General features: G+C 41.7%; 1 non-coding gene across 1 annotated transcript; it reads right to left on the minus strand.

The window, feature by feature from the left end:
* Nucleotides 1-660: 660 nt before the first annotated feature.
* On the minus strand, nt 661-849 carry LOC128665308 (U2 spliceosomal RNA). The gene has a single exon (XR_008403073.1). It is a non-coding gene; the product is annotated as a U2 spliceosomal RNA (small nuclear RNA).
* Nucleotides 850-8,313: the final 7,464 nt, after the last annotated feature.

An 8,313-nucleotide genomic window follows, 5' to 3' on the forward strand; every position in this document is an offset into this window, starting at 1 on the left:
CCCTCAGAGAACGACACTACCGGCAGGTAGCAGACTACCTCACCTTAACTGCAGATCTTGACACTCTGAGGAGCAATGAACCCCTTGACTACTGGGTGTGCAGGCTTGACCTGTGGCCTGAGCTATCCCAATTTGCGATAGAACTTCTGGCCTGCCCCGCTTCAAGTGTCCTGTCAGAAAGGACCTTCAGTGCAGCAGGAGGTATTGTCACTGAGAAGAGAAGTCACCTAGGTAAAAAATGTCTAGATTACCTCACCTTTATTAAGATGAATGAGGGATGGATCCCGAAGGGACTGACATTGGGTGATACATTTGAGTAAAAAAGGCCTGATGAGATGAGCTGCCTTGGGCTAAAAATGGTCCACACACTGCTGTATTTTATCTTCAAATGCCGGATGACTTGCGCGACTTATCCGCCACCAACTAGGGTTCAAGCTGCAATGTTTTATGGCACTTTCTGCCTGGGAAACAAGCATCAATTTTTCTGGCCGCTGCTACAGCAGCGGCAGCAACAATAGCTAATTTTTCAGGCATGTGTACATGCCAAATTTTTCTGGCCTCTGGTGCTGCACTGTGGCTTCAAAAACCAAACCAAAAAAAAAGGCACGTAACAGGGATTAGGAATAGGAATAGTACTACTTAACACACCACTCCTATCTGGTGGCATATTTGATTGCACGTGCAGTGCCCCAAATTTGAAGTAGGAGGACCGATCAAGCATCTTTTTCCATCTCCCGGTTCCTAAAATCCATGCCATATACACGTCCCCTGATAGGGGACGTAACAGGGATTAAACTGTTAAGAATAGTACTACTTAACACACCACTCATATCTAGTGGCATAATAGATTGCACGTACAGTGCCCCAAATTTGAAGTAGGAGGACCGACCAAGCATCTTTTTCCATCTCCCGGTTCCTAAAATCCATGCCATATACACGTCCCCTGATAGGGGACGTAACAGGGATTAAACTGATAAGAATAGTACTACTTAACACACCACTCATATCTGGTGGCACAGTAGATTGCACGCGCAGTGCCCCAAATTTGAAGTAGGGGGACCGACCAAGCATCTTTTTCCATCTCCCGGTTCCTAAAATCCATCCCATATACACGTCCCCTGATAGGGGACGTAACAGGGCTTAAACTGATAAGAATAGTACTACTTTAACACACCTTATAATAATGCAGAGAGAGGCAATGCAGAGAGAGGAGTCTGAAGAAGAGGAGTCAGAGGAGGAAGGTGGTTTGAGGAGGTGGAAGACCAAACACAGCAGGCGTCCCAGGGGGCTTGTTGTCACCTTTCGGGGACCCTTGGTGTTGTAAGTGGCTGGGTGGAGGAAGAGACCTTCAATGACATCAGTGAGGACAAGGAACGGGACATGGCTAGCTTGGTATCTAACCTTGTGAAAATGGGGAGTTTGCGGTTGTGCAAATGGACTGTTTGCAGTTGTTAGCGGTGCGTTAAACAGGGAGTTTGGTCTGTCACTGTGAAGCGGGCGTAACCCTTACACTACCTGATCGATACAACATCATACCTGATGTTTTAAAGCACGTTATTCCAAACAATTTAGGAATGTTATGTGATTTATGCCCTTTATGGATTAAAACCAGACTCTGCATCAACTATGTAATTTTCCATGGGAGTTTTGCCATGGATCCCCCTCCGGCATGCCACAGTCTAGGTGTTAGTACCCTTGAAACAACTTTTCCATCACTATTGTGGCCAGAAAGATTCCCTGTGGGTTTTAAAATTTGCCTGCCTATGGAAGTCAATGGCGGTTCGCCCGGTTCGCCCATTCGCAAACTTTTTCAGCTCTTTTTCAATGGCCCATTAAAACCCTAATCTAAAAAATAAAAAATAAAATGTAATTAAAAAAAAAGCCTAACTATAACCCCCAGATAGGTACTCACGGTTCCTGAAGTCCGGTGGTGAAGTCTTCTTCCAAGTGGCAACCTCTTCTATTTTCATCCAGGACCGCGGAACTGGAGCCCGGCGACCGCGGAACCATGGAGCATGGAGGATCCTCTTCGTACGATCACCGCCGTACACTGAATAGTGAATTTAAGGTACGCAATAAAATATGGCGTCCCTTGCATTCCTATTGACTTATTTAATTCTTCAAATTCAAATTGGCCCGTGTACAGGGGCTTTAGGACTAGTTATGTTATATTCAAGGAAGAAACAAGGCAGCTGGCTCAGCTGCAAAGTACATTAAAAATGCAGTAATCCACTTGTAAGGCATGTGGTCATGCCATGATATCTAGGCATTGTAAATCTACAGTAACTTAAAGAGTTTACAATTTAAATAATTGCACAAATTGTAGATATAGTTATATCATCTGTATATGATCTGCTGTCAGGAATGCAAAGTGTAAAACATAGGAATGGCCACAAGGGAAGTACGAGAACGTATCAGGGAGCAATTAAAGGGACAGTACACACCAATTTTCATATAACTGCATGTAATAGACACTACTATAAAGAATAATTTGCACAGATACTGATCTAAAAATCCAGTATAAAACCAATTAAAAACTTTTTTAGAAGCTTCCAGTTTAACTCTGTTTAAAAGGTTACTGGAACACCCACTACAAGTGGGAAAAAGCAGACACTCCCCCCTCCCCCTTCCTTTGCATATGAAAAGACCCTTTACACAAACATATATTTGAAAATGAGTTTATGGGGCTGATTAAACAAGGGCCAAATGGCCCTGAATGTAACTGTGTCCGCGCAAGCCTTCAGGCTTGCCGGAAACGTAAGTTAAGAAGCAGCGGTCTTAAAGGGCCAGTAAACCTAGGAAATAATGTTATATAATTCTGCACATAGTGCAGGATTATATAACATTAGCTTAGTTCCAGATTTCTAAAGTGAATAGTTAAATGAAATAGATATCACGCAAAGAAAATAGAATGCTGCTCCTGGCTCTGAGCGGCTCTGTTTTCTTCTGCTAATCGCATCACGGGCACGCTGTCTATTCAGAGTGGGCCCGATCGCGCTATTAAAATCAATGTAGCTCGCTCCCGCTCTGGTCTGGTAGCGGGAGCGAGCTACATTAATTTTAATAGCGTGATCGGGCCGGCTGTGATTAGACAGCGTGCTCAGATGCGCTTAGGAGAAGAAAATAGACCCGCTCAGTAGAGCCAAGAGCGGTGTTCTGTTTTCTTTGCGTGATATCCTTTTTATTTTTTTTTAAATCTTTTTATTGAGACAATCAAACAAAGAAATAAACAGAAGGAGAACAAGTACAAGTCCCCACTACAGTACAATCTCACATTGTTGCGGTTACACAAAACTGTAAGCATTTAACATATTCGTAGGTGGGACCATGTGTTCATTGACTACAGCAAAGTAATGTTACCTGCTCATAGGTATCGTGTCTCTATTTTACAGTATTGAAGGAAATAATAAATAGAATTTATACAATACAATACAATATACAGCTCTCAGGAAGTTTAGCATCAACAGGTTTGTACAAAGGTGTATAGCTGTTCAGAAATATAACCAGTAATATAAACATAAATAGAATATCAATACGTATATAAACATTCATACATTTATATAGATTTGTATTTTTGAATATATGAATATATCTATATATATCGATATATCCAGAGGCAAGGGGGAAAAGAATGAGAAAGATGAGAGAAGGAGGCAGTGGGAATCTCTGATAATCAGGATTCTACAATATTTTACTTAAATGTAATCTAATCAGGAAAAAGAGTCAGCCACGGGTACCATATCTGAAAGTGTTGGTCAACCTTATCTAGTACTCTGAAGGAGTATTGCTCCATCAACCTGATATGCCTGCTTATGGATAATACTTGTGCAAACGACGGTGGGGTTTTATTCCTCCACTCTCTGGCTATAGCGAGTTTGGTGGCCATAAAAAGATAAATTGTGAGTGCGTCTGTGTAGTTGTCTAGAGTAGGTATTGGCATGTGTAGGAAGGCAATCTCCGATAAGTAGGGGGGGTTGATATTAAGATAGCTTAAGGTTCTATACAATGTCTTCCAGAGAGGTAGAATTTTTGGGCAGGACCACCAAATGTGAATGTGTGTGCCCGGTTGTCCACACAGTCTCCAACAGAGAAGGGTTTGGGAATTGTATGTTTTATGCAAGGTAACAGGAACCAGGTGCCATCTGACCGTAATTTTATAGTATAGCTCCCATAGAGTAGCACAATGGAGTAGTTTTCTAGCTATCTGAATCCTACTATTCCATACGCTGCTGTCTACTATGAATCCAATCTCCTTCTCCCAAGCACTGTGTTGCGAGATCTTATGGAATGGTTTAGAATTAGACAGAAGGTTATAGTGTAGTGACAGAGAGTGTTTAACAGCTTGTGCTTTATTCCATGTAAGTTCCCATAACAAAGGAGTCCTAAGGGCCCTCTTTGGGTGGCCCCAGGAACGCAACCAAGAGCTGACACGAAAGGTCTCAAACTGGAGTCTCGGGGGTATATTGAATTTGATGCAAAGCTGGGCGTGAGGGATCCAGACATCAGACTCGTAAAAGTCAGTGATAGTCTTGATGCGTAAGTTCTGCCATACAGCTATGTGTGCTTCTGGCAGTGAAAGCAGAACTGCGGTTATGGGTAGGGAGGGCGAAGGATGAGGAGAAATGTTCGGGTCATGTCGGATGGAATCCCAGAACTTTAGGGCATCGTGTAGTGTAGGATATAGGTGTCCTAGTTTTTGTCTATGGTGTGTGGGTATCCATAGAAGGTCAGATAGTGTTAAGTTGGGGGGAAGCATCAAGGACTCAGCACAGTACCAACCTAAGGAGTATGATTTGTCACTATTCCACTCAAGTAAGTGAGAGAGTCTGGCTGCATTGAAATATGTGAGAAGATTTGGCAGAGCTAGCCCTCCTTGCATGTAAGGTCTCTCTAAAGTGTGTCTCGCTGTCCTGGGGTGCCTATCTCTCCATATGTAAGTAGTAATCAAACTTTGTAGTTTGTTCAAAATAGGTCTTGGTATATTGTATGGAATACATCTATACAGATAGGTAATCTTCAGGAGGAAGGACATCTTAATAGCCGCTATTCTGCCAGTCCAGGAGATTTCTCTATATTCCCATGTATTTAAGAGTTTATGAAATTCTGTAAGTCTATCAGTAAAAATTTTTGATATAGCGATTATAGGGTCTGGAGCTAAACAAACCCCTAGAACTGTAATAAAGTCAGATTTCCAGTGGAATCTGTAGGAGTTTTGTAAGTCTTTAAGCTTCTCGGTTGATATATTGAACAGGGCCTCCATTTTTGTCTATGTTTAATTTATAGTAGCTCATGGAGCTGCATATTTCAATAATATTAAATACCGCTCGTAGGGAGCTTGCCGGGGAGGTCAGAAACAGAGTTACATTGTCCGCATATAGCGAAATCTTATGCGTATGGTTTCCATACGTCAGCCTCTTAACATGGGGGTCTATTCGTATTGCCTGTGCTAAGGGTTCTATGGCTATAGCGAAGAGGAGGGGGGAAAGGGGGCAACCCTGTCTCGTGCCGTTGGAAATATTGGAGATGTCTGATTGGAAGCCCGTACCTCTAATTCGCGCTGAAGGGTGAGAGTATAATGCTTGTATAGCCTTAATAAAAGGGGCAGGAAAGTTAAAAATCTTCATTGTTTCCCAGAGATAAGTCCATCTCACTCTGTTGAAGGCTTTCTCTGCATCCAGAGTCAAGGCCAGAAATTGGTCCTCACCCCTGGATGCTATAGTGAGAAGGTCTAGTATACGTCTAGTGGCATCCGGGCCTTCTCTGTTTGGGATAAATCCCACTTGATCAGGGTGTATGATTGGGTTAATTACTTTAGATATCCTATTAGCAAATAATTTGGCGTACAATTTTATATCAATATTAAGAAGGGAGATGGGTCTGTAGCTGCTGCATAGTTCTGGATCTTGTCCTGGTTTAGGGATCGTTACTACAGCCGCCTCAAGGAATTCTGCAGTAAAAGAGCCCTTTTGCATAATCTCCTGGAATACTCTGCAAAGTATGGGGGCTAGGATGACCTGGTATGTTTTATAAAATCGTGCTGTATATCCATCTGGGCCAGGGGATTTCCCTAACTTGAGTGAACTGATTACATTGATTACTTCCTTGGTTGTTATTGGAGCTATTAGAGTGGGAATGAGTGCTGGGTCCAGGGTAGGCAGATGAAGGTTTTTAAGATAGTCAGATATGTCTGTGGGAGAAGGAGATGGAATGTCTAGGTCTGTTTCTATATTGTACAGTGCCTGATAGAAGTCCCTGAAAGCTTGGTCTATATCCCTTGGGGCGCAGAATGGCTGGCCATCTTTATTTCTGATGGTCAGTATCCTTGACTGTGCAGTGCGATGCTGCAACTTCTTAGCTAACAGGGATGAGGCCTTATTACTAAAGTGATAGTATAATTTTTTAAACTTCTTCAATGTATTATGTGTCTTTTTTAATTCTGCGTCTTGTATTTGTTTATCTCAGAGTTGATCATTTACCGCAATGGAATATGTCTTAGTAAGTTGTTGTCTCAATAGTCTGGCCTGGGTAACTAGTGCAGAGAGGACCATGCCTCTCTTTCTACGTGAGTCCATCTCTATATCTATTAAGTGCCCTCTGAGTACCGCTTTGAGTGTAGCCAACAGGATCTCAGAAGTGGTCTGATGGTTATCATTTATCTCTAAAAAACTAGTGATTTTCTCTTGTATACTTATCTTGGTGAGCGGGTCAGTGAGTATGTAGTCTCCTAGTCGCCACTGGAAACTTGGCAAGTGAGATACTTGGTCACTGAAGGACATATGTAAGGCATCATGATCTGACCAAGAAATCGGGGCAATCTTAACATGTGATATTTTATCTAATAGTTTAGCAGGGACAAAAAAGTAGTCTATTCTGGTGTGAGATTTGTGTGGGGAGGAATAAAAGGTAAAATCTCTTTCTTGTGGATGAAGAGATCTCCACAAATCATAAATGTCGTATTGGCTAATTAGTGATCTGAATGCTCTGGATAAAGAGTGCATAGACCTGTCTAATGTGGATATCCTGGGGCCCATTCTGTCTATGTTATGATACCACAAGAGATTAAAATTGCCTCCTAAAATCAAAGTTCCTTGTTTTATTTCTGTTAACTTGTGTAACACCTTATTAAGAAAGCGCAGTTGTCGAACATTTGGAGCATATAGGTTTGCAATAGTAACTAGCTATGCGTTTAACCTGCAGACAGCTATGATATACCTAGGTTGGGGGTCAGTTTCGGTGTATATGGGCTCAACTTTCATGTCTTTACTAAAAAGGATAGCTACTCCTCTGGCTTTTGAGGTGAACAACGCTTCTAGTACTACAGGAAATCTCCTAGTTGTGCGAGAAATATGTGGTGTGGGCGTCCAATGAGTTTCCTGAAGTAGGGCTATGCTTACTTTATTCTTCTGGAGATAATTAAAAAGTAGACTACGTTTTGTTGGTGAGTTCAGACCTTGTGTGTTGAGGGATAGGATATGGAGGTTTTCCATGTTTTATTGTATCTAGATATGAACTAAGTGACGCAAGATGAATGGGGAGGGAGTTCGAGGGGATCTTGCCTCTGGATTTGGGTAGTTATAAGATCTGAAGGTTTTTCTTTCTGCAATGTAGTAACCTGTAGTATTAGTGGAACTGTAGATAATTAGAGTAAACAAAGAAATAAAAGAATACAGCGGACAAGAGCCGCTTAAATTTGAAAGGTGGGTAATGAACCCGTGTTTAGGGGGGCGGAGTCACAAATGTTCGCTAGTGTGTTGTGATGGGCTTGAGCGGGGTTCTGAGCAAAAGGGCTGGGAGGGGGTACTGGGGTGACAGGATATCAGGGCCCTCCAGGACGATAGTTTAGAGGGGTGATACTATATCATATTAAGGGGCTAAAGAAGTCTGAGTAATGAAGGGGGGTATTCACATATGTTATGTTTGGTGAATCATTTGTGTCGATGAATAAGGTATTTCAATAACCTTATTATTTATAAAGAGAGGAGGGTCAAGGTATATACAAAATAATGTGAATGTCACTGGAGTAAACAGTAAACAGTGATGGTATATATGAACATATCGAGCATTCTATAAGAAATGTCTGCTAGTAAAGTAACACAGAAGTTCTAAAATGACAGTCAAACTTTGACAATAGGTACACTTATATTAAGGTAAACCATGTTTAACATAACTAAGCTGTTGAGCATACTATTATACATTTACCTTTAATTTAAGAGTCACTCTTATAGTAGTTAGTAGATACAAATAGACTTTTGAGACATATATAGTTTCACCTGCTTGTCCCGCGAGTGAGGACAGGATCCGGAAGCTCTCTCC

Source organism: Bombina bombina, chromosome 6 (assembly GCF_027579735.1).
Source record: "Bombina bombina isolate aBomBom1 chromosome 6, aBomBom1.pri, whole genome shotgun sequence".
Classification (NCBI taxonomy): domain Eukaryota; kingdom Metazoa; phylum Chordata; class Amphibia; order Anura; family Bombinatoridae; genus Bombina; species Bombina bombina.